Raw genomic sequence first — 20,572 nt, forward strand, 5'->3', positions numbered from 1 at the left:
AGGAAGGCCATAGTTTTTATCAAAACACCATAAACTCATAAGGGAGCCTGGGACACATTGTCCCTCAGAGGGTCCAAGTCTGTTGACATCTTGAACTTAGACTTCTGACCTGCAGACTATAAGAGAGTGAATTTTGTTGTTCAAACCACCCAGCATATGGTCTTGCTAACTAAGGCCATATCTCAGCGGTGAATATTCAGAAAACCCAAGACTAACTCATAACTAGACTTGAGCCTCAGAAAGTCCCCTTGATAATCCTTCTGCTAACATATACCATTAGTACAAAGTACTAATGAAAAGCATCATTGTAAATGAAATAAGTACGACAAAGACAAATATTACAAGTCTTCTTTCATATGGAGAAGATGGGCAGGGAAGAAAAGAGAGAAACATGAAACTATAAGGCCTACTAGGAATTGGGAGGAGTGGTAACAAGGAAGGGGAGGAACAAATGTCTACCATGGTCCATGTGAAAAGTTAAGAGGTGAATATGAGGAAATCATATTGTGTCTTAGTCAATGTTCTGTTGCTATGAAAAGACACCAGGGCCACAGCAACTCTTATTAAAAGAAAGCATTTAATTGGGACTGGGTTTCAGTTTTTAGAGAGTTAGTACATTATCATCATGGCAAATAGCACAGTGGCATGCAGGCAGGCATGGTACTGAAGAAGTAGCTGAGAGTTCTACATCCAGATCCACAGGCAGAAGGAAGAGAGAAACTTGGGCTTAAAATAGGTTTTTGAAACCTCAAAGCCCACCTCCAAAAAGGCCACACCTCCTAATCTTTTCAAATAATGCTACTCCCTAGGACCAAGCATTCAAATATATGAGCCTATGGGGACCATTCTTATTCAAACCACCACACATTGTGTATGTGGAAATGTCAGTCATAATGAAATCATTTGTGCACTTAGTACAATAATTTTAATTTTAAATGAAGGTATAGATGCAGATGAAGAGTTCATACCCCTAATTTCTCAAATAAAACAAACTTTGTTTTTAAACCGGGGAGAAAGAGAAGTATTGCCAAAATCATATCTGATCAGTTGACTATGTGGTGAAGCATAAGTCATGGTACAATTTGTTCTATGATGCAATGAAGTTCAGATATTTTCCTTCAAGGCCCAATATTAAGGAAAATCCATGTGTCCTCTCACAACAGGGACACTCTTGAGTTCACAAGACTTATTTCATGTGTCTCTTTTTGAGTGAACAGAACACTGTGATTGCACTCTACCTCACAACCAGAGAAGAACACATTATCTAGCCAATAGATATAAGTAGATTTGACATGAAGAAAAACAAATAAAAGTGGGTGTGAGCTTTGATAGCTAATTTTGGTTGACACCTTGACACACCTGGGAAGAGAGATTGAATTGAAGACTGCCTCCATCCGTCATACCAGTCGATTATGTCTATGGGGCGTTTTTTTTACTGCTTCATGGTGTAAGAAGGGCCAGCCCACTGCAGGCAGAACAACCTTTACAAAGGTGGGCCTGGGCTACTCAAGAAAGATAGCCGAATGTGAGCCTGGAAACAAGCCGTCATTGGGCAGCGTTCCTTCATGGGGTTGCTTGAGATTCCTGCCTTCAGTTTCTGCCTTGGATTTCTTCAACAGTGGACTGTAACCTATAACACAGATGAAAACCTTTCCTCCTCAAATTACTCTTGGACATGTTATTTATCATAGCAACAGACAGAAAACCAGGACAAACATCTTCTGTGTTATCTCCTCACTTGTCATAAAGACTCTGGGAGTTCTACATTCAGGACTCCAGGTACAAGTTAAAGTCTACTGGATACATTGTCACTGATGGAGGAAGGCTACCTTGAAGAACCATGAAGTTCCCAGAGATATTTATATGAGAAATTCCGTGATATTTAAGAACAATCTAACCTAATACTCCAGCCTAACTCAACCTGATGCTGTCTCACTCCTGTGAGTCATATTTGACTGATGCAACTCTCAAAAAACAATAACCCATTTGAAGAATAATAAGTTGAAATTTCTCAGTATTCTTGGTTGGTTAGTTCTTATCCATTGATGGAGCCTCCCACTATGACCTATGTCCTCATGACCCACAGAACACTTCGGGTCCCAAGAAGATGCCCATGGCTTCTCTGCATTCACAACTGGTCTCCAGGGGCATCTTGGAACAAAGATTCTTTCTACTTTCTGGTACAACTGTTTCTTCTGGCCACCTAAAAGAAGATTTTCTATTGATTCCATCCATTCACCTTTTAGTCTGACCCTCTTGAGTTCTTAAATAACAAAAGTCAAATAGATTCTTCTAAATTTTTCTAGGCTATTATAATCAAAGTTCTTTCCAGAAGCCTCAATTAGTCAACTACTTCTAATGAACCAGATCCCAACAGAATAAGCCAAAGCATTGTCCCAATGATTTTGTTTTGTTAGGATTTTATGGTATAAAAAAAATTTTTTTTGACATGCCTCTTAGGATCCCACACACTGTGGTTCCAGAAAGATTTGCGTGGCAACCATCTTTGCTTCATCTAGGTTTAGCTTCTTCATTGTACTGCTAAGTGCCTATGTGTGGTTATGGGATAAATAGCTTCCTATCACCATAACCTCAAAGATTGAAGTAAATGTCTGTGAGGAGAAGGCAAATAAACTGTGACTTCATGAGGAGTGCTGTTTCACAAGCTATGAATTATCTAATTGGTTGTCCCCAGCTGTTCTAATTAGGGTCTTCTAAATGGATGGCCAAGAAGTTGTTGAATGTGGCAAATCAGTGTAGTAGGTTTCTTTGACTTGTCATTTCTGTGAATGACTGTTAGATATTTTATCAACACATCCATGTGCTCAGGACACCTAATGGGGAGTTATTTAATGTAAATAAGGGATTTTATTTGGTAGAGATCTGTAATGCTAATGCAGACATAATCTACTCTCTCTTCTTAATAGTTGATTGCCTTCATGTTTTAGATGGGAGATTGTTAAGAACTGTTCATACTGAGGCCTCCAAGGCCTCAGATTTCCATCTATCATGTTGCTTTAGCAGGAAAATAGCATAAAATCTTACTTGAACAACTAAAACAATCAAGTCAGCATATAGGTTAAAAACCACAAATAAGATCATCTTAATTTAATAAAATTGTTTATTTAAATTGGACCACCTGGTATCAGTATGACTATGGAAATAAATTTTTGTATTCCTGTGGGAGTACAAATTGAGGCAACTTTTCTGAAAGGCAGTTTGGCAAATACTTTCAAAAGTGTTCATCATAAGCATAACCTTTGACCCACACCCGGAGATTTTACTCCTGGGAGCTTTTTATAAGGTGATGATAATGGGTATGTATAAAGATTTATTTACCATGAAGATTATTGAAACACTATAACAGCAGCAACTAGAAAAAGACAAATAGTCAACAAACCAAATTGCTTTAAACTGTTACTATTCTAAACAATGTTATGTTAGAGAGGCATTAGGAATTTTTTTGTTTTGTTTTGTTTTGTTTTTTGTTTTTGTTTTTCGAGACAGGATTTCTCTGTATAGCCCTGGCTGTCCTGGAACTCACTTTGTAGACCAGGCTGGCCTCGAACCACCTGCCTCTGCCTCCCGAGTGCTGGCATTAAAGGCGTGTGCCACCACACCCGGCAGGAATTTGTTACTGAAGAATTATTACTACGAGAGAATATTTAAGGTGTGCTGCTGAGTTTGAAACAGTGGAAGTTTCAAAATTATATTTTCAAGATATCAGTCTTTATAAACATCATACAAATGCAGATTAAAGATATGAAAATGCATGATTGCTTTTCTCTAAAGGTGGGCTTTTTGGTGGTTTTTCTTTCCATCTTCAGTCTCTTCTGAACTTTTCAAAGAGTTTTATAATAAGCATATTATATATTGTATAGAAAAATGTTTTAAAAATACTTAAACTCGTCCATTATTGTAAATCAAATCCCTGTGTAAGAACCACTCAAGTTAAAAAGTAGTACAACCTGCATTCCAAAAGACCCGTATGCCTCATCCCAATCCCTGGACTTTTCTGTTACTCTTGGTTGTGGCTGATGACACTGCTACCACTTGCGGGAATTGCTTCACACTTTCACCTAAGTTTGGATTTCTGAGCAACATCGTTGCTTGTGTTTACTTTTGACCTTTAAGTAAATGTGTTCACACAGAGAAAAAGTAGTCACAATAATGGATATTTTTTGTCAAGTGCAAAAAAAACCACACAGCTAAATACCATTATTAGTAGTAATTTTATTCTGTGAGGATGAATTTTAACCCTCTGTAGCTTTGCAAGTATCATATTTTTGAAGTTATTCTCAGTCATATTTAGATCATCTCATGCTTTCAGGGGGTCAGCACCAGCTGACACTTGGGGACCCATTGAACTATTTGTAATTCCATTATGGCACCTGGATGGAAAATTACTCACCTAAGGCAGAGGGTCCTGCAAGTCCACAAATAACTGCTCTTTTTACAAATTAACTGGCTTCCCTCTACTTGGTGAGTTCCCCAGGCATTATCAAAACTCTAAGGTCATAGCTAGTTAATAGTTGGCTAGAAATCAATACACAAAGAGATGGTTTCTGTTAAAGGTGGACAATAAGCAAGTTCAAGCTCAACAAACTAACTGTACTTTTGCTCTTAGATGTTGAACAGAAGGTGCTAGCCTGCTCTCCTGTTGGAAAAATATAATCTCATTCCAATACCTCACAAACTAATTGGCTTTTTTTAACTAGGTCCTCTCTTTGTCCAGGCCATCCTGTACTGCGCTTAGCTAGTCAAAGGCCACCTTTCTGTTTTCTTTTCTGTTCATTCTAAGGCAACGCATCAACCACTACTTTCTGGCATCACAAGACCTCAGGTTCTAAAACGAATCGGCTCCTCTTTGATGTTAGCAACTACCTTGTGAACTGATCCATGGGGCTCCCAGTGCCCGAGGCTCTGCCTTACTGTGGGTTTCCCATCTGGCAAACAGCCAAGGCTTACCATTCCTCCTGCCCAATCACCCGTGTGTGTGTGTGTGTGTGTGTTCATGAGCACATGTGTGCGTGTGTATGGGTGGGTGTGTTCACGCATGTGTTAGCATAATGTCTGCCTCATTCCTCACACAGACGGCCGTTCACATAGTAAATGAATAAGTAAATGAACCAAGGAACAATACCTCACCTGCCCAGGATCCGTAGCTTTGCTTCTCTTCCCACAGCTGGGGCCACCAGAATTCCACCTGCAGACACAGCACTGTGCCACTTCTCAGGCTAAGGCAGGAATTCTGGGACTAGAACATCAGACGCCACCACGGTCCACACTCCAAATGATTCTGCGTTTTTCACATAACTGGCTTAAACTCCCAGTAAATGCTGAACTTAGACTTGGATTTCTGTCTAATTCTTCTCCTCCAATAGTTTATGTGTATTTCAGCTGGCATATCTGGAGCAATTATTGCCCATTCTGAGGCTGTGGCTGACGATATCCACTCCTATAAAACTAGGTATACCAGTTTTAATCCCAGGAGTTAGGAACCTACTGCTTGATTCCCCTTGACGCTCTGATACTACCAGAGTCAACAAGTGATGCTTTCCAAACACGAGGGAGATCCTGCTTTTCCGTTTTCACTGGTCCTTCCTGGTCCTTAGCATCAGACATAGCTCCCCGTACTGTCCACAGACCACATTTGTCACTAGCCTTCCTCAGCCCACCAGCAGCTGTGGCTGCCCCTAGAGGACAGGATGAGGCTTCTCAGATCTGCTGTCCCACGGTTTGCTTGATCAGCTTTCCTTACTACTTGCAGAAAGGGTTTTTGATTTCTAAAATAAAAATAGCAATTAAGTGCCACCAGTGCCACCAGGAGACCTCCAAAGGAAGAAATAAACAGAAAGAAAGTAGTCACTAACTTTTGTTGAAGTCACTGCAAATGGGGAGAGATATAATATTCACGGATAGAAAAACTCAGTTCTGTTAAGATGCTAGTGTTGTTTTGTATTTTGTTTGTTTGGTTGTTGTTGTTGTTTTGTTTTGTTTTTTGTTTGTTTGTTGTTGTTTTTTTTTGAGACAGGATTTCTCTGTGTAGCCATGGCTATCCTGAAACTCACTCTGTGGACCAGACTAAACTCAGAGATCAGTCTGCCTCAGCCTCCTGGTGCTGGGATTAAAGGTAAGTGTCAGCACTGCCTAGCTAACACTAACTTTAAAAAAAAAATTGTTTTGAAACAGGGTTGTGCAACCTATTTCCTGATAGCCCAGGGCTCACTATGTAGCTCAGGCTAACCTCAAACATGTAATATTCCAAGCTCTGCCTCCTGAGTTCTGGGGTTACATGTATATGTCACCACAAGGCTAAAATGTAATCTACAAATTTATTTATAATTATTGATAATTAAGGATTTTCCCATGAAAAAAAATCTAAAGTTTTTCTTATTAAGAAACTGTTTCACAAAGGAACTCACATAATATGTACTCACTGATAAGTGGATATTAGCCCAGAAATTTAGGATACCCAAGATATAAGATACAATTTGCTAAACGCATGAAACTCAAGAAGAACAAAGACCAAAGTGTGGACACTTTGCCCCTTCTTAGAAATGGGAGCAAAACACCCATGGAAGGAGTTACAGAGACAAAATTTGGAGCTGTGACGAAATGATGGACCATCTAGTGAATGCCATATCCAGGGATCCATCCCATAACCAGCTTCCAAACGCTGACACCATTGCATACACTAGCAAGATTTTGCTGAAAGGATCCAGATATAGCTGTCTCTTGTGAGACTATGCCGGGGCCTAGCAAACACAGAAGTGGATGATCACAGTCAGCTATTGGATGGGTCACACGGCCCCCAATGGAGGAGCTAGAGAAAGTACCCAAGGAGCTAAAGGGAACTGCAACCCTATAGGTGGAACAACAATATGAACTAAGCAGTACCCCGGAGCTCTTGACTCTAGCTGCATATGTATCAAAAGATGGCCTAGTCGGCCATCACTGCCATGAGAGGCCCATTGGACTTGCAAACTTTATATGCCCTAGTACAGGGGAACGCCAGGGCCAAAAAGGGGGAGTGGGTGGGTGGGTAGGGGATTGTGGGGGTGGGTATGGGGGACTTTTGGGATAGCATTGGAAATGTAAACGAGGAAAATACCTAATAATAATAATAATAATAAAGAAACTGTTTCTAAGGTCTGTTTGTAAAAGCAAGGGAGCTATGATAACCAAAACAAAACTAAGAGAGAATACGGTTGGAGGAGTCACCTTTGTGATTTCATAGTGACTGTAAAATACTCAGACAGTACTGTATGAGAAAGCATATAAACACATAGGCCCCAGGCTAAAAGTACACTTACATGTGTATGGCCATCTGATTTCGTTTAATAATCTCCAAGGCAACTTAATGTGTTTTCAAAATTTTATGTTGTAGTAATAAGATATCTCTATGCAAATGCATGTACCTACTTAACATCGCACCATATAAACATTAACTCAAAATGGGCTGTTATGAAAATACTTTTGATACAGAAGTAAAAATACAATATGAATAGGAATAAAAAAGTTAACCTAAGCTAAATGAATTACTCTATGAAAAATTCTCTTAAGAGAGAAGAGCAAGGTAAAGAACAGAGACTCTTGCTAGTCATATCTAAGAAGGCATTTCTGTCTGCATATAAAGAACACTCAGAACTCAGGAGTAAGAAGCTTGTCTAATTGTTCAAAATGTACCTACACTATGAATAAGTGCAGCATCTTAGAAGATGCATGGATGGCAAGCAAGTACATGGGATGCTCATTAGGAAGGAAAACAAAGCACACTGTGGTTGCTGTGTTTCTATTTGAGTCATTAATAGGAAATCATTTGTAAAAGCTAACAATAGCAAATGCTGACAAGAATCCAATATCACTGTCCCTCTCTTGTATATGTTGCCGATGGGAATGTAAAGGTTTGATAGGTTCACCCAACACCAAAAGTCCTCTTAAGCGGCACGTCCTGTTTTCACAGAAAAACCCTTATACAGATATGATAGGAGTTCTGATTGATCATGGTTCCCTTGAGAGAAAACACCTTGAGTTCTTAAAAGAATAAACCAACAGCTGAAGGCCGGGGACAAAACTCAGCAGCATTGCTTGACTACATTGACATAACACTATGGGAAGGGGAAATATGGCAGCAAGAATCTCCTAAACTCAGGTGCAGGCCAGGAACAAGGCCACATGACTCCAACCTGCAGCCCAAGTGGATTTTGAGGTGATGACTACTGGTTCTGACTGTTGTGGTGGTCACACAAATCTACACCTGACCAACCCCCCCCCCCTTCTGGTGTTCCAAGACAGGGTTTCTCGGTGTAGTCCTGACTGTCCCAGAACTCACTCAGTAGGCCAGGCTAGCCTCCAAATCAGAGCTCCACGTGACCAGGCTCCTGAGTGCTGGGATTAAAGTGGACATGTACTTCTACAGCCCCGCCTTCTCTAGGCAGGCTTTTCCTATGTGGCCTCATACTGATAGACTCACTCTGGATGACCCATTCTAATTTTACAGAACTAACTTTCAATGTAATTACATCTGTGTCTGCCTATCAAATTTAATGGTTGGCTCTTGCTACATTGACTTGCTATAAAACATGTATCAAAAGTTAAATATGGTTGGCACTAGGGTTGAATATGACTGTTAGTATTAGATATAATATGATTATCATTCTTCTGGGTAAATAGCTACATAAATCTTTAAACTTCAAAGATGGCCTTGCCGGACCAGAGATTTTCATTCAGGATTTTGTTTGTTTGTTTGTTTGTTTGTTTTTGTTTTATTTTGGGGGGGGGTCTCTCCTTTTTTTTTCTCCTTCCCAATGTCTTTAGGCCCTTCCAGATCTGTCTCAAGTATGTTTTAAAAGTCTTGATAAATTTGTCAAGATATCCTTCAGAAAAAAATGGTGTCAAATTTCATTGCCAGAAGTCAGGGAGTGCCCAGCTCCCCGTAGCCTGTCTCTTTAGTCATATTATACTGTGACCATTAGAATTTCAGCTTCCTCAAAATCCTTCTCCATACATGCATGGGGAATGATCTTTGAAAGCTAAAATAACTCTCAAGATCCTGTATGTAAGCTTTAATATACAAGCTGGCCACAGTATGTATATTTGCTTATTGGTTAAAACAAATATCCCATATTTTTCTTAGGCATTAGGTTTTCCTATTTAAAGTTAAAACTCTTTTGAGTTACTGATTTTTCAAGCAATAATCATTAACTCACCACTGAAGCTGTGATCTCCAAATATTTTTAATCAACACAGAAAAACAAAAACAAATAGTCATAACAAGACTTTTTTCATTTTATATTTTTATATTATAGTTTTATATTTTATATGTATATAACTCTCTAATCTAGGCCTTAAGAGATAATAAATGTTGGCATCGCTTATATTTCTGGCTAAAAGGTAAGCATGAATAGAAATTCTAGAATTTTCTGCCCACTCTCCAAAAGTTAGTGTTTTGTGTCACATCAATGAAGAAATGCTTTGTAGATTTGTCTCAAGGGAGGTTCTGTTTAGTACACGGTACCACAGTTGCTGCCTTCATGAGTTCATAGGCCACCTAGGAAAGTGGCAAGAGGGCATCTACACTGGAGGTGTGATAGCTGACAGGGAGAGATTGCTCCCAAAGAGGGAAGACTTAGTCTGAGGACACAGAGGCCCTGCAAGATTATGATAAATTCTAAAAAATGTTGACTTCTGCTCCCTGAGGAAGCCTTTCTCTCTCCCCTGCTCCTCACAGATGCAGCAACCTCACAGGATGTCGGCACAGAGAGGCCGGCTGGGGGACAATCTGTACACCTGCAGTGTGTGACTGTTGGTGGGTTTTTCTTTTGTCTTTTTTTTTTCCTGTTTGTTTAATGTATATATTTTTGCCTTTGGGACATAGTGACACACATTTCTGCTTCAGCAAATGCAATGCCATAGCAAAGGGAAAGACACTCCTTTAGTACAGAAGGCTGAACCTTAGCAAGTTGCTGTCTAATGATCCTTTATTGATTTCTGCTTTGGTGGTGGTGGTGGTGGTGGTGGTGGTGGTGGTGGTAGTGGTTATGGTAGTCTCACTACCTGGCTTGAAATGCCCTATGTAAACCATGTTGGCCTTGAACTCACAGAGATGGCCCTGCCTTTGTTTACTGATTGCTAAAGGCAGACACTACCACAGCAGACGTTTGTTACCTTTAATTATAAGAATTACCCATTCCAGAGAATGACAAGTAAACTTCCAAGACCTTTGACCTTTCCCTGAGTCTAAGGTACCCAGTAAGATCTGGATTGCCTGCCTGCCTGTTTGTCTGTCTGTCTGTTTGTACCATAGAATTTTCTCTTAGTAAAGAAGGTGGCCATGGCCATGCCCATTGCAGAAGAATTGTTCAGTTCCAGGTCAGTGAGACCCACAGTCTGAGATCTCATCTCACCAGACCGCCAAAGGCAGGTAGGATAAGTTATAGGTGTTTGTGTAAATATTTTGTATAGATAAATGAATATACATTAGAAAACTTTAACACCTTATCTATATAGGTTATCACTATAAAAACATATTGATGCTGTTCATGAATGTGTATTTTTTTTCCTCCTGCCTTTGGGAAATAGGCAGGAGGGAAACTACTTCTCTTTAGACATAGGGTGTTACCCCCCTACTTTAGCCTTTTATTCATTGTGTAAAAGATCAGGCTTGGTTTTCTTGTTCTGTGTTACCTTATTCAAGATAACTTTTTCTAGTTCTATCCATTTACATCTGATAGAAGACTAATATCCAAAATATATAACTAAACAGAAAACAACCTTAGGTATCAAGAAAACAAACCCAATTAAAAACTGGGGTACAGATCTAAACATAATTCTCAAAAGAGAAAACTCAAATGGCTGAGAAATGTTTAAAGAAGTGTTCAGTATCTTCAGTCATCAGGGGAATGAAAATCAAAACTACTTTGCAATTTCATTTACATCCACCAGAATGGCTAAGATCAATAACACAAATGACAGCTCATGCTGTCATGATACAACAGTAAGGGGAACACTCATCCATTGATGGTGGGACTGCAACTTGTACAGGCAGTATGACAATCAGTGTGGTGATGCATCAGGAGTATGGAAATAGATCTACATCAAGATCCCAGCTTGGGCATCTTGGGTCCATAGCCAAAAGATGCTTCCTTCTACCACAGACACACTTGCTCAACCATGTTTCTTGCTCTCTATTCATAATAGCCAGCAATTAGAAACACCCTAGATGTTCCTCAACAAAAGAATAAAGAAAATGCAGTAGAGTTTCCCAGTGGAATATTACTCACCCAGCAAATCCTTTTAAAAACAGAAGAAAAAAGAACCATACAAAGTGTAGGTGCATAGCACTTCTTAAGTATGGATTGAATCCTGCCACCACCCGGATTAACAGTGAGATTTTCCTGTACACACAGTGTCAAATATTCCATGTGACATTCAAAGCCCTTCAAATTCTTGCCTCCACCTAGACACCTGCTGTCTCCACCAGAGACACCAAACCACATGCTCCATGGTGCATGTGAGCATCCATCGTCCCTTGGTACCGTCCAGTCATCTAAGGAGCTAAGGGCTAAGGCCCTGAGCCCTGCCTCTCTCTTCTCAGTCTTTCTTAATCAGCCATTTGTGTCTAATCTTTCTGCATCTCTTTCTAAAGAAAAGGCAGAGCACTCAACTGCCTTTAACTAATGGAGACATTTGTTACCTCTTATTGGAAACGGCTTAATTTTTTTTTCTGGCTTCTGATCTCTTCCAAGCTGGAAGAACAGGCTAGGGAGGCAAGGAAGCTTCATCGTATTGCTTTGACATTTCATATTAAGAAGCCTGTGGAATTTTTAAATAAAGATGCTCAGGAATCCACCCAGGCTATTGTCAAGGCTAGTGGTGGATCTCCACAATAACCCTGTTGCTGAAGTCAACAGATACACAAGTCTTTGAACATGGAGAAGTAGAGCTGGTGCCTGCATAGAGCCTTTACCTCCACAAATTAATATTCATGGTATTACAAGGTCATCTATATGCTACCAGAGAAGAAAATTAAACACAAACCCAGCTACAAACCCTTTCGTCTACAATGGTGACCTGCCTGCAAGATATGCTGGTGCAGGAGATGCGCAAAGCTTTTGGGAGTAACCAACAAATACCTGATTTGGTTTAAGGCCCACTCCACAAGATGAAACCTATATATGATACTGCTTGGATGGCCAAGAATATGAGACTATATAGGTAAGAGATCTAAGGAAAAAAAAAACAAATATTACTGTTCTTTAGGAATCTAAAGTAAAAGGAGCAATAAAATGACTCCTAATGATATTCTGCTATACTCACAGATTTGGCACCTTGTTGAGCCAACATCAGAGATGCTTCCCCCTGCCAGCGATAGTCAAAAAAAAAAAAAAAAAAAAAAAAAAAAAAACCCTACAGAGACCCACAGGTAGACAATACACAGAGAGAAAGAGAACTTGAAAGACTCAGCCCTAGAGGGTATGTCTCCAGCAAATCCTTCCCCTTGGAGCTCAGGCAATCCTGCAGAGGAGGAGATGGGAAGAGTGTAAGGACCTGAGCGTATTGAGTACACCAAGGAACTGGCCTTCCAGACACTTCAGGGCTGGTGTGCATATGAGCTCCAATAGACTGTGGCGGCATGCACAGAGTCTATGCAGTTCCACAACAGATAGAGTCTTAGGGCTGAAAAGAAACGTGGACATACACCCCATCCCTAACCCAGAAACTATTGTCAATTGATACGCGCTTGCAAATAAGAAATTAGTTTTCTCCAAGGGAGTCTAATAGGGAAACCAATTCCTCCTAAAGATAGGCCTCATCGCCAGCAGTAGATACCCAACAGGAAATCAACTTACCTACAGCTTTGCAGGTTTTGTCTCCTAATGTTAACTTGGGGCTTTTCTTGCTTTTGCTTTTGGTTTTTAAACTTACAAGTTTTTTGTATACTTGTATTGTGGCTTTCAAGCTTGTGCTTTTATAAGATTCCTGTGTGTGTGACTCTGTGCATAGCTATATATGGTTTTGTGCTTTTTCTTTGGTTATTTTTCTTGTTTTGTTGATTCATTCTCTTCCAACCAGTTTGGTTTTATATTATCATATTTATTATTATTCCTTAGACGCCTGTTTGTTTTCTGGTGAGAGACAGATCCAGCTGGAAGAGGGGAGGGGAGAAACTGGGAAAAGTGGGGGGAGGGGAGATACTGGGAAAAGTAGGGGGAGAGGAATCATCATCAGAATATGTTGTATGAAGAAAATCTATTTTGAGTAAAAGAAAAAAAAGATGCGCCAGAGGGGGCTGGATACAACTGGATGTACATAAAAATGTTAATAACCCAAAATTCATCAATATACAGGTAGAAATAAAATCCGAGAGACTATGACATTCCTTAGACTAAATTTAATATGAGAAGTGCATCAAAGTCAGAATATTAAGGGCCACCAGTATTTGAAAATATGGAAAAGAAGTATCCTCAAAGGAGATCAACATGCTATAATAAAAAAGATAAAAAGACAACTAGAGATTTGAAAGTTTCAAAGAGGAAGGAAGTGGTAAATTGTAGAATGCTACAGAAAGCCAAGAAAGAAAGGGCTAAAGTATGCATTGACTTTGGCAGTTGGAAAGCCCTTCATACATCAATAAAAACATTTCCATATGGTTAAATGATAAATTGATACTATGCTAAAAAGAGAACAACTCTCTCCAAAGCTTAAGTAAATATAGAGGAGAAGTTGCATGGCCCAAAAGGTATATTGTCTTTCTGCTGTTTGATCCCATTTATTCATTAAAGGAAATAAATCAGTCAACAATATATACTAACAATACAGAAACAGTATTCTGTATAACAAAGCAAATGAGAGCCACCTCAAAGGTGCAAGGTCGATTTAACATGTGAACATTATATTCATGGAATAAAGGAGAAGATCATTTCAATATTCATAGAAAAGTATTCAATAATAATAGTATTTCACTGTAAATTTAAAAAGATGCTCAACCATCTAGGAGTGGTGAGAACATTTTCAGCCTAATAAAAAGCATCCAAGAAAGTGCTCAGCTAATGTTTTACAAGATGACAGAACACTGAATGGGTTCTTAAGATAAAGAACCAAAGGGCGATGCCCATCCTCCATTTCTATTCAGTGCGCTAGAGTTCTTACTTACAACTATTTAGCAAGAAAATTAAAGTATATTCAGACTGAATAAGATGAAGTAAAAGTATTTCTTCTTGTAGATGACATGATCTTTCAGATAGGAAACCCTTACACACACACACACACACACACAATAATAAAAATCCTAGCAAGTTTGCAGAATAACACTCCATTGTATTTCTGTGTACTGGTAATGAAATCTCCAACAATTAAAAGAAAACTATTTTCTTTATAATAACAACAGGAAGAATAAACTATTTAAGGAACAAATTTAACAAACTACATAATTGTTTGTACTAAGAAAACTACAAGTCATAATTTAAAAATGTTAAGAAATGGATTATATTTTATTTTCATGGATTGAAAGAGTAAATATTAAGGAGCTAGAGAGATGGCTCTGTGGTTAAGAGTACTTGGTACTCTTATAAAGGACCAAGGTTAAGTTCCCACCACCCTGTCCGTGGGTCACTATCTAATTCTAGTTCCAGGAAGTACCCAATGCCCTCTTCTGGCCTCCATGTGTATACACATGCAGACAAAAAATACTCAAACACATAAAATAAATCAATCTAAAAGTCACAAAAATGACTAAATATTAAAATGCCAACCCTCCCTAAACCAGTCTAGAGATTTATTGAAGACCATTTCCAAAGGTCAGATAGCTTCTTTGCAAAAATTGGCAGTTGATCCAAATGTCTAAATAGAGCAATGGAGTACTACTCAGCTATTAAAAAAAAACAATGAATTTATGAAATTCTTAGGTAAATGGATAGATCTGGAGGATATCATCCTGAGTGAGGTAGCCCAATCACAAAAGAACACACATGATATGCACTTACTGATAAGTGGATATTAGCCCAGAAGCTTGGAATACCCAAGATACAATTCACAAACCATATGAAACTCAAGAATAAAGAAGACCAAAGTGTGGATACTTTGATCCTTCCTAGAAGGGAAAACAAAATATCCATGGGAGGAGTTACAGAAACAAAGTGTGGAGCAGAGACTGAAGGAAGGACCAACTAGAGACTGCCCCACCTAGGGATCCATCCCACATGCAATCACCAAACCCAGATACTATTGTGGATGTCAACAAGTGCTTGCTGGCAGGAGCCTAATATAGCTATACCTTGAGAGGCTTTGCCTGGCAAATACAGAAGTGGATGCCCACAACCATCCATTGGACTGAGCACAGGGTCCCCAATGAAGGAGCTAGAGAAAGGACCCAAGGAGTTAAGAGGTTACAACTCCATAGGAAAAACAACAATATGAACTAACCAGTACCCCCAAAGCTCCCAGGGACTGAACCACCAACCAAACAATACACATGGTGGTACTCATGGCTCCAGCTACATATGCAGCAGAAGATGGCCTAGTCAGTCATCAATGGGAGGAGAGGCCCTTGTTCATGTGAAGGCTCTATGCCCCAGTATAGGGGAATGCCAGGGCCAGGAAGTGAGAGTAGGTGGGGTGGTAAGCAGGGGGAGGGGAGGGAATGTAAGGGGAGGGAGGCTTTTGGAGGGAGACCGGGAAAGGGGATAACATTTGAAATGTAAATAAAGAAAATATCTAATAAAATGATATATATATATATGAAAGGAAAGAAGGAAGAAGGAAAGAAAAAAATTGAAAAGAACCAGATGAGCGAAGCTACTTTAATACAAGCAAATCTGGAGGACAGATCTCAAGGTCAGTCAAAAGCCAAAGTAGTTAAGATAGTGTGCACCACCAAACAGATTCCCAGGTCAATGAAATATGCCTGATAATCCAGGAAAGTAGTTAGGATAGTGTGCACCACCAAACAAATTCCCAGGTCAATGAAGTACGCCTGGAAATCCAGGAAAGGACCCCTTGTAAACTGACTTTTCACAGGGACAACACGATAGGGAAAAGTAATTTAAAAAGAAAAAATTGATGTCAGCATATCTACATGTTTAAGTGACTTGGGAACCCTAATTTATACCATATTATAAATTTTAACTCAAAAATGTATCATAGTCATATACAGAAGAACAAAACATATGAGCTCCTAGGAGGCAAAAATAAGAAAAAATAAGAATTCATTGAATGGGATTAAACCTTGAAACAAATAGGCAATAAAATAATAACTAAGTTGGGCTTTATTAAAATTTAGAAGCACATGTGCTCTTAGAAGCACAAGAAAATACGAGTGAAGAAAGAGTAAATAAAGAAGGATGAAGTTGGAACAGACAACCTATGGAGTAGCAGGACAGATTTTCAAAGTACAAGTCTGGTATGGTACTGATATATAGAAAATACTTCTAAAAACACAACTCAACAATGGACAACCCAGACTTGAAGCAGGCAAAGCATAAGAGTAGACATTTCTCCAAATAGAACACTTAACAATTTACAGTCACATGGAGAAAGGTTTGCTATCAATAGTCATCCAGAAAACAAACAGAAATAGTAATATACATGTTGCTAAAGATGGAGAGAAATTGGAAACTGGACACTTTCCTGGTGGGAACAGTTAGTCTGGGGAATGGTTTGACAAGAGTTTGACAGTGAACTGTTAGATGGAGAATCAGCATTTTGTTAGCTCGTTTTTCACTGTGACAAATACTTGTAAGAAGTGACTTAAAGGAGGAAAGATTTATTTTGGCTCATGAATTCAGACATGCCTGGGTGCCTTGGACCACCTTGGAATAGGCCCTGGTAGAATAAAACTTCTAATCTCATGGTGGACAGGGATATTATTCAAAACAATGTCTCATGTTCACTTCCTCTAACCTTCTAGAAAACCCCACCTTCTAATAATGTGTCCACAACCTCCTAATAATGCCATCAAGGTATAAACCTGTGAGCGTATTAATCCATCATTTAGATCAGTGCCCTCATCATTACATTATCTCTAAATGAGAGGGTCCATCTTAATACACTATGCATGTTCCAGAAAGTTTACTTCTAGTATATTCCCCAGGAACTGTGAGAACATATATGTAGCCGGATGTGGTGGTGCACACCTTTAATCCCAGCACTTGGGAGACAGAGGCAGGCGGATTTCTGAGTTCAAGGCCAGCCTGGTCTACAAAGTAAGTTCCAGGGCAGCCAGGGCTATACAGAGAAACCCTGTCTCAAAAACAAAACAAAACAAAACAAAACAAAACAAAAAGTATATATTATATACAGAAAGAATGTACATATGCTTATATACAAACATAAGAACAACTAAAATGCCCATGATAAATAGGTAAATTAAACATGTAGACTATTATCCATAAATTAAAATGATAAAGCATAATATATGCTACAATGTGGATAGACTTTGAAAACATCACATTAAATAAAACAAGGCACATGAAAAAAATTTTCTTTCTTTTTTAAATTTAATTTAATTTTTTACTAATTCACTTTACATCCCACTCACTGCCCCCTCTGGCTAACAGTTCCCACAATCCTTTCCCACCCCTGTCCCCTTCTTCTCTGAGCCTGCAGGGCTCCCCTTGGGTATCCCCACACCCTGGCACTTCAACTTCCTGCAAGGCTATGTGCTTCCTCTCTCACTGAGGTCAGACAAGGCAGCAAGATAGAAAAACATATCCCATGTACAGGCAACCGCTTTTGGGATAGCCTCTTTTTCAATTGTTTGGGTCCCACATGAAGGCCAAGCTACACATCTGCTGCATATGAACAGGAAGGAAGGTTCGAGCTGCAGGGGACGGAGTCAATGGACACTCCCTGTCCCAATCCCCCTTCCTCCTTTCAGAAGCATTGTCAGTTTCCTTCCTAGGGATTACTGTGTGACTCCCTCACCCCCACCCCAACTCACCCACTGCTATGGCAGAGAAAGAAACAGCTATTAGTTGTTGAAGTTCTCTGTGGAAAGTTGTATCCAAGTGTAAGAAAAAGCATCTAGTTTGGAGCTAAATAACAGTCTACATCTACCAATTCCAGGGAAGCTTTGGGCAACAATTACTGCCCCTCTCCATAAAACATTTAGTGGGAATCAAAGAAGGTAATAACTGTATCTTTACCTGGGTTAACTAAAGGGAAAGAGTTAAGAAAAGCATAAGTACTAATAGAAAGGACCAGCATCCTTGGGGGTATCACAAGATACACCAAGACCAATTTCTGAACACAGAGGAGATTTACTTACTCCAGAGAGACAAAGGGACAGGGAATAAGAGACAGAGACAGGAGACAGAGATTAAGAGAGAAGGAGAGAGGAATGTTGGAGAGAGGGAAGGAATATTTGTCCCAAAAGAGGGAAGGACAAAGGACTGTCTCTACATAGAAAGGACACAGACCTGGCTCATAGCCAAATGGTGCTTTATAAAGGTAAAGGGAGAAACCCTGTGTTAGAATGAGTTGGTTCATTGTAATTGGCTATGTTAATTAGGTAAGCCAAAGGGGGCTTTTGACAGATGGACTTCAATACTTCAATAGTTGGACCTTGGTGATCAACTTTAGGAGAAGGAAGTGGCCAAATCAGAGAATAGACCCTGGAGGCTAGCTTTAAGCATGGAATCTAACAGTTTCTAGCAAAGAAGAGGGAATAGGAGGACAAGGCCTGTCAGAGCCATGGTTTTGTTTGTTTGTTTGTTTGTTTTTTTATGTTGTGACCTGCTAGAGACTCTTCACTAATGCTTCTCATGGCAGGGCTGATAGGGGGTGGGAGGAGGTGGGGGGAGTAGAGGCAGAGAGGTAATCCAAGGGTAGCAGAGTAAGCAAGAGTAAGGGAGAGGCAATAAATGAGGAGAAAGACACACAAGAAGGCAAACAGCATGCTGCACACCCCCACAGAGAGTATGGCCTGTGGCAGGGGCTGTAGGAGGCTTTGCTAAAGAGAACAGCACACTGGTGGGGCTGTAAGAGCCAGAGGAAAAGTGGTACTCATCACCTCCTTCCTAGCTTCTGCCATCCAGCTTTCAGATTGCACACCAGGAATTCACTGTCCTCAATTTCTACATGGTGTCGTCTCCTGGCTGTTTCTGGCAGCCAGTAATGAAGAAGCAAGCTATACAATGAGAGTAAGCTCACATGACCTATGGGCACTAGAATTGCTTTATGGAGAGCAGGAGAGTTTTGGGAGGCCATCCCACAGCCTAACTCTTTCATGGGGAGGATCAGAGAACATGTGAGAAATCTGACCAGAGTGAAAGACATCTTGAAGACCATAAGCCATCTGGACTCTGCCCTTAGCCATCTGAAGACCAGCGGGCTGGTGGGCCATGTGGATGGAACCACACATACACAACATGGTTTGGAAAAACACTGGGTGCTCTACAGACCGGGGGGGGGGGGGGGGTGATTGTAACTTTTTTTTTTGTCTCGAGTAGAGATTGTCTGAGGTTTTTTTGTTCCAGTCAGGATCTTGCTCTATTGATCTGCCAGCCTTGCTCTTCCAGGATAAGCCCCTGAAGTTTAGTCTGCAAGTCTGCGCCACCATGCCCTGCTGCTTTGAGCAGTTTTGGGTTCTTCCACATGCATCAAGCATCATTTATTTGGATGAGGTTTGTCTCAACTTCAAGTGGGATGTGCTAATGTGGTAAGGGCCTTGGTAAATAATTAGTTCTCAAGCAACATGGTAACAATGAGGACACCACTAATCGGAGTTTGACCTACATGGTCCTGGGGCTCCCTGGGAAAGTCTGCAGATGCAGATTTGATATTAGAGGCTTAGAGTATGCGAGGGAGGAAGGACCAGCCAATGAGAGAGATTGAGAAACAGTGTTGCTGGTCCCCAGTAGGTCCTACACTTTGGAATGAGTTGGGAAGGAAGGCTTTGTAGCCTCATATTCTCTAGACATCGAATCTGAGCTGCCCCCAGGATAAGGGTAATTCCTGGGGAGAGGCTTGCTAAAATTAGAATGGTAATGAGTGGCAAACAAAAGTTCCTTGATCCAGAAGGGGATCAGGGAGGTGCATTACAGCACCCACGACAGAGGACAGAGGTTTCTGGAGAGCTGAAATTGGGGAATAGCGCTTCTTACCTTATCTGGGGTTTATTTTGTTGGCTGCTTTCTACTTTGCAACCAACACCATGTCTACCATCTTCATAACTGGATGAATTCATTCATAAATGAATGAATAGGAATATTTCCAATCCATTTCTTCTTCATTTTAAGTTGTGAAATAAGACACAGTCAGGATTTTCAAGTCCCCTTATTTTAAATCCACGTCTGCCTGCTAGTGTGACTGCCAAGGTTGACGGTATCATGGGGGTGAGCTCCCAGGGCCTCTGATGCTGGCTTTGTGCTTGGAGGAGTTGGTTGGCCTTTGGTTCTCTGCACCTCCCCTCAGACCTCCTTACTTTAAATGGGAACAGGATCTGTCTGCTAGTGGCAGATCTAGTCCACTAACCTCTAGTCCAATTTTGTCCCTGTGGCTGACTGGGTAAGGCTTATTTGTCTTAGTCAGGGTTTCTATTCCTGCACAAACATCATGACCAAGAAGCAAG

General features: G+C 40.2%; 1 long non-coding RNA gene across 4 annotated transcripts in view; it reads right to left on the reverse strand.

Annotated features, from left to right (window-relative positions):
* The window catches only part of Gm31814, a 77,130-nt gene extending 64,209 nt beyond the window's left edge, over window positions 1-12,921 (reverse strand). The window contains exon 1 of one of the 4 annotated variants that reach the window (XR_003951916.1): window positions 12,855-12,921. This is a non-coding gene — a long non-coding RNA (predicted gene, 31814). Of the gene's footprint in view, window positions 1-5,148; window positions 5,385-12,854 lie in introns of those variants that run through there. The other 3 variants (XR_875981.1, XR_384780.3, XR_003951915.1) reach the window with 3 other exon arrangements.
* Window positions 12,922-20,572: the final 7,651 nt, after the last annotated feature.

The sequence above is a fragment of the Mus musculus genome, chromosome 16 (genome assembly GCF_000001635.26).
Source record: "Mus musculus strain C57BL/6J chromosome 16, GRCm38.p6 C57BL/6J".
In the NCBI taxonomy this organism is placed as follows: domain Eukaryota; kingdom Metazoa; phylum Chordata; class Mammalia; order Rodentia; family Muridae; genus Mus; species Mus musculus.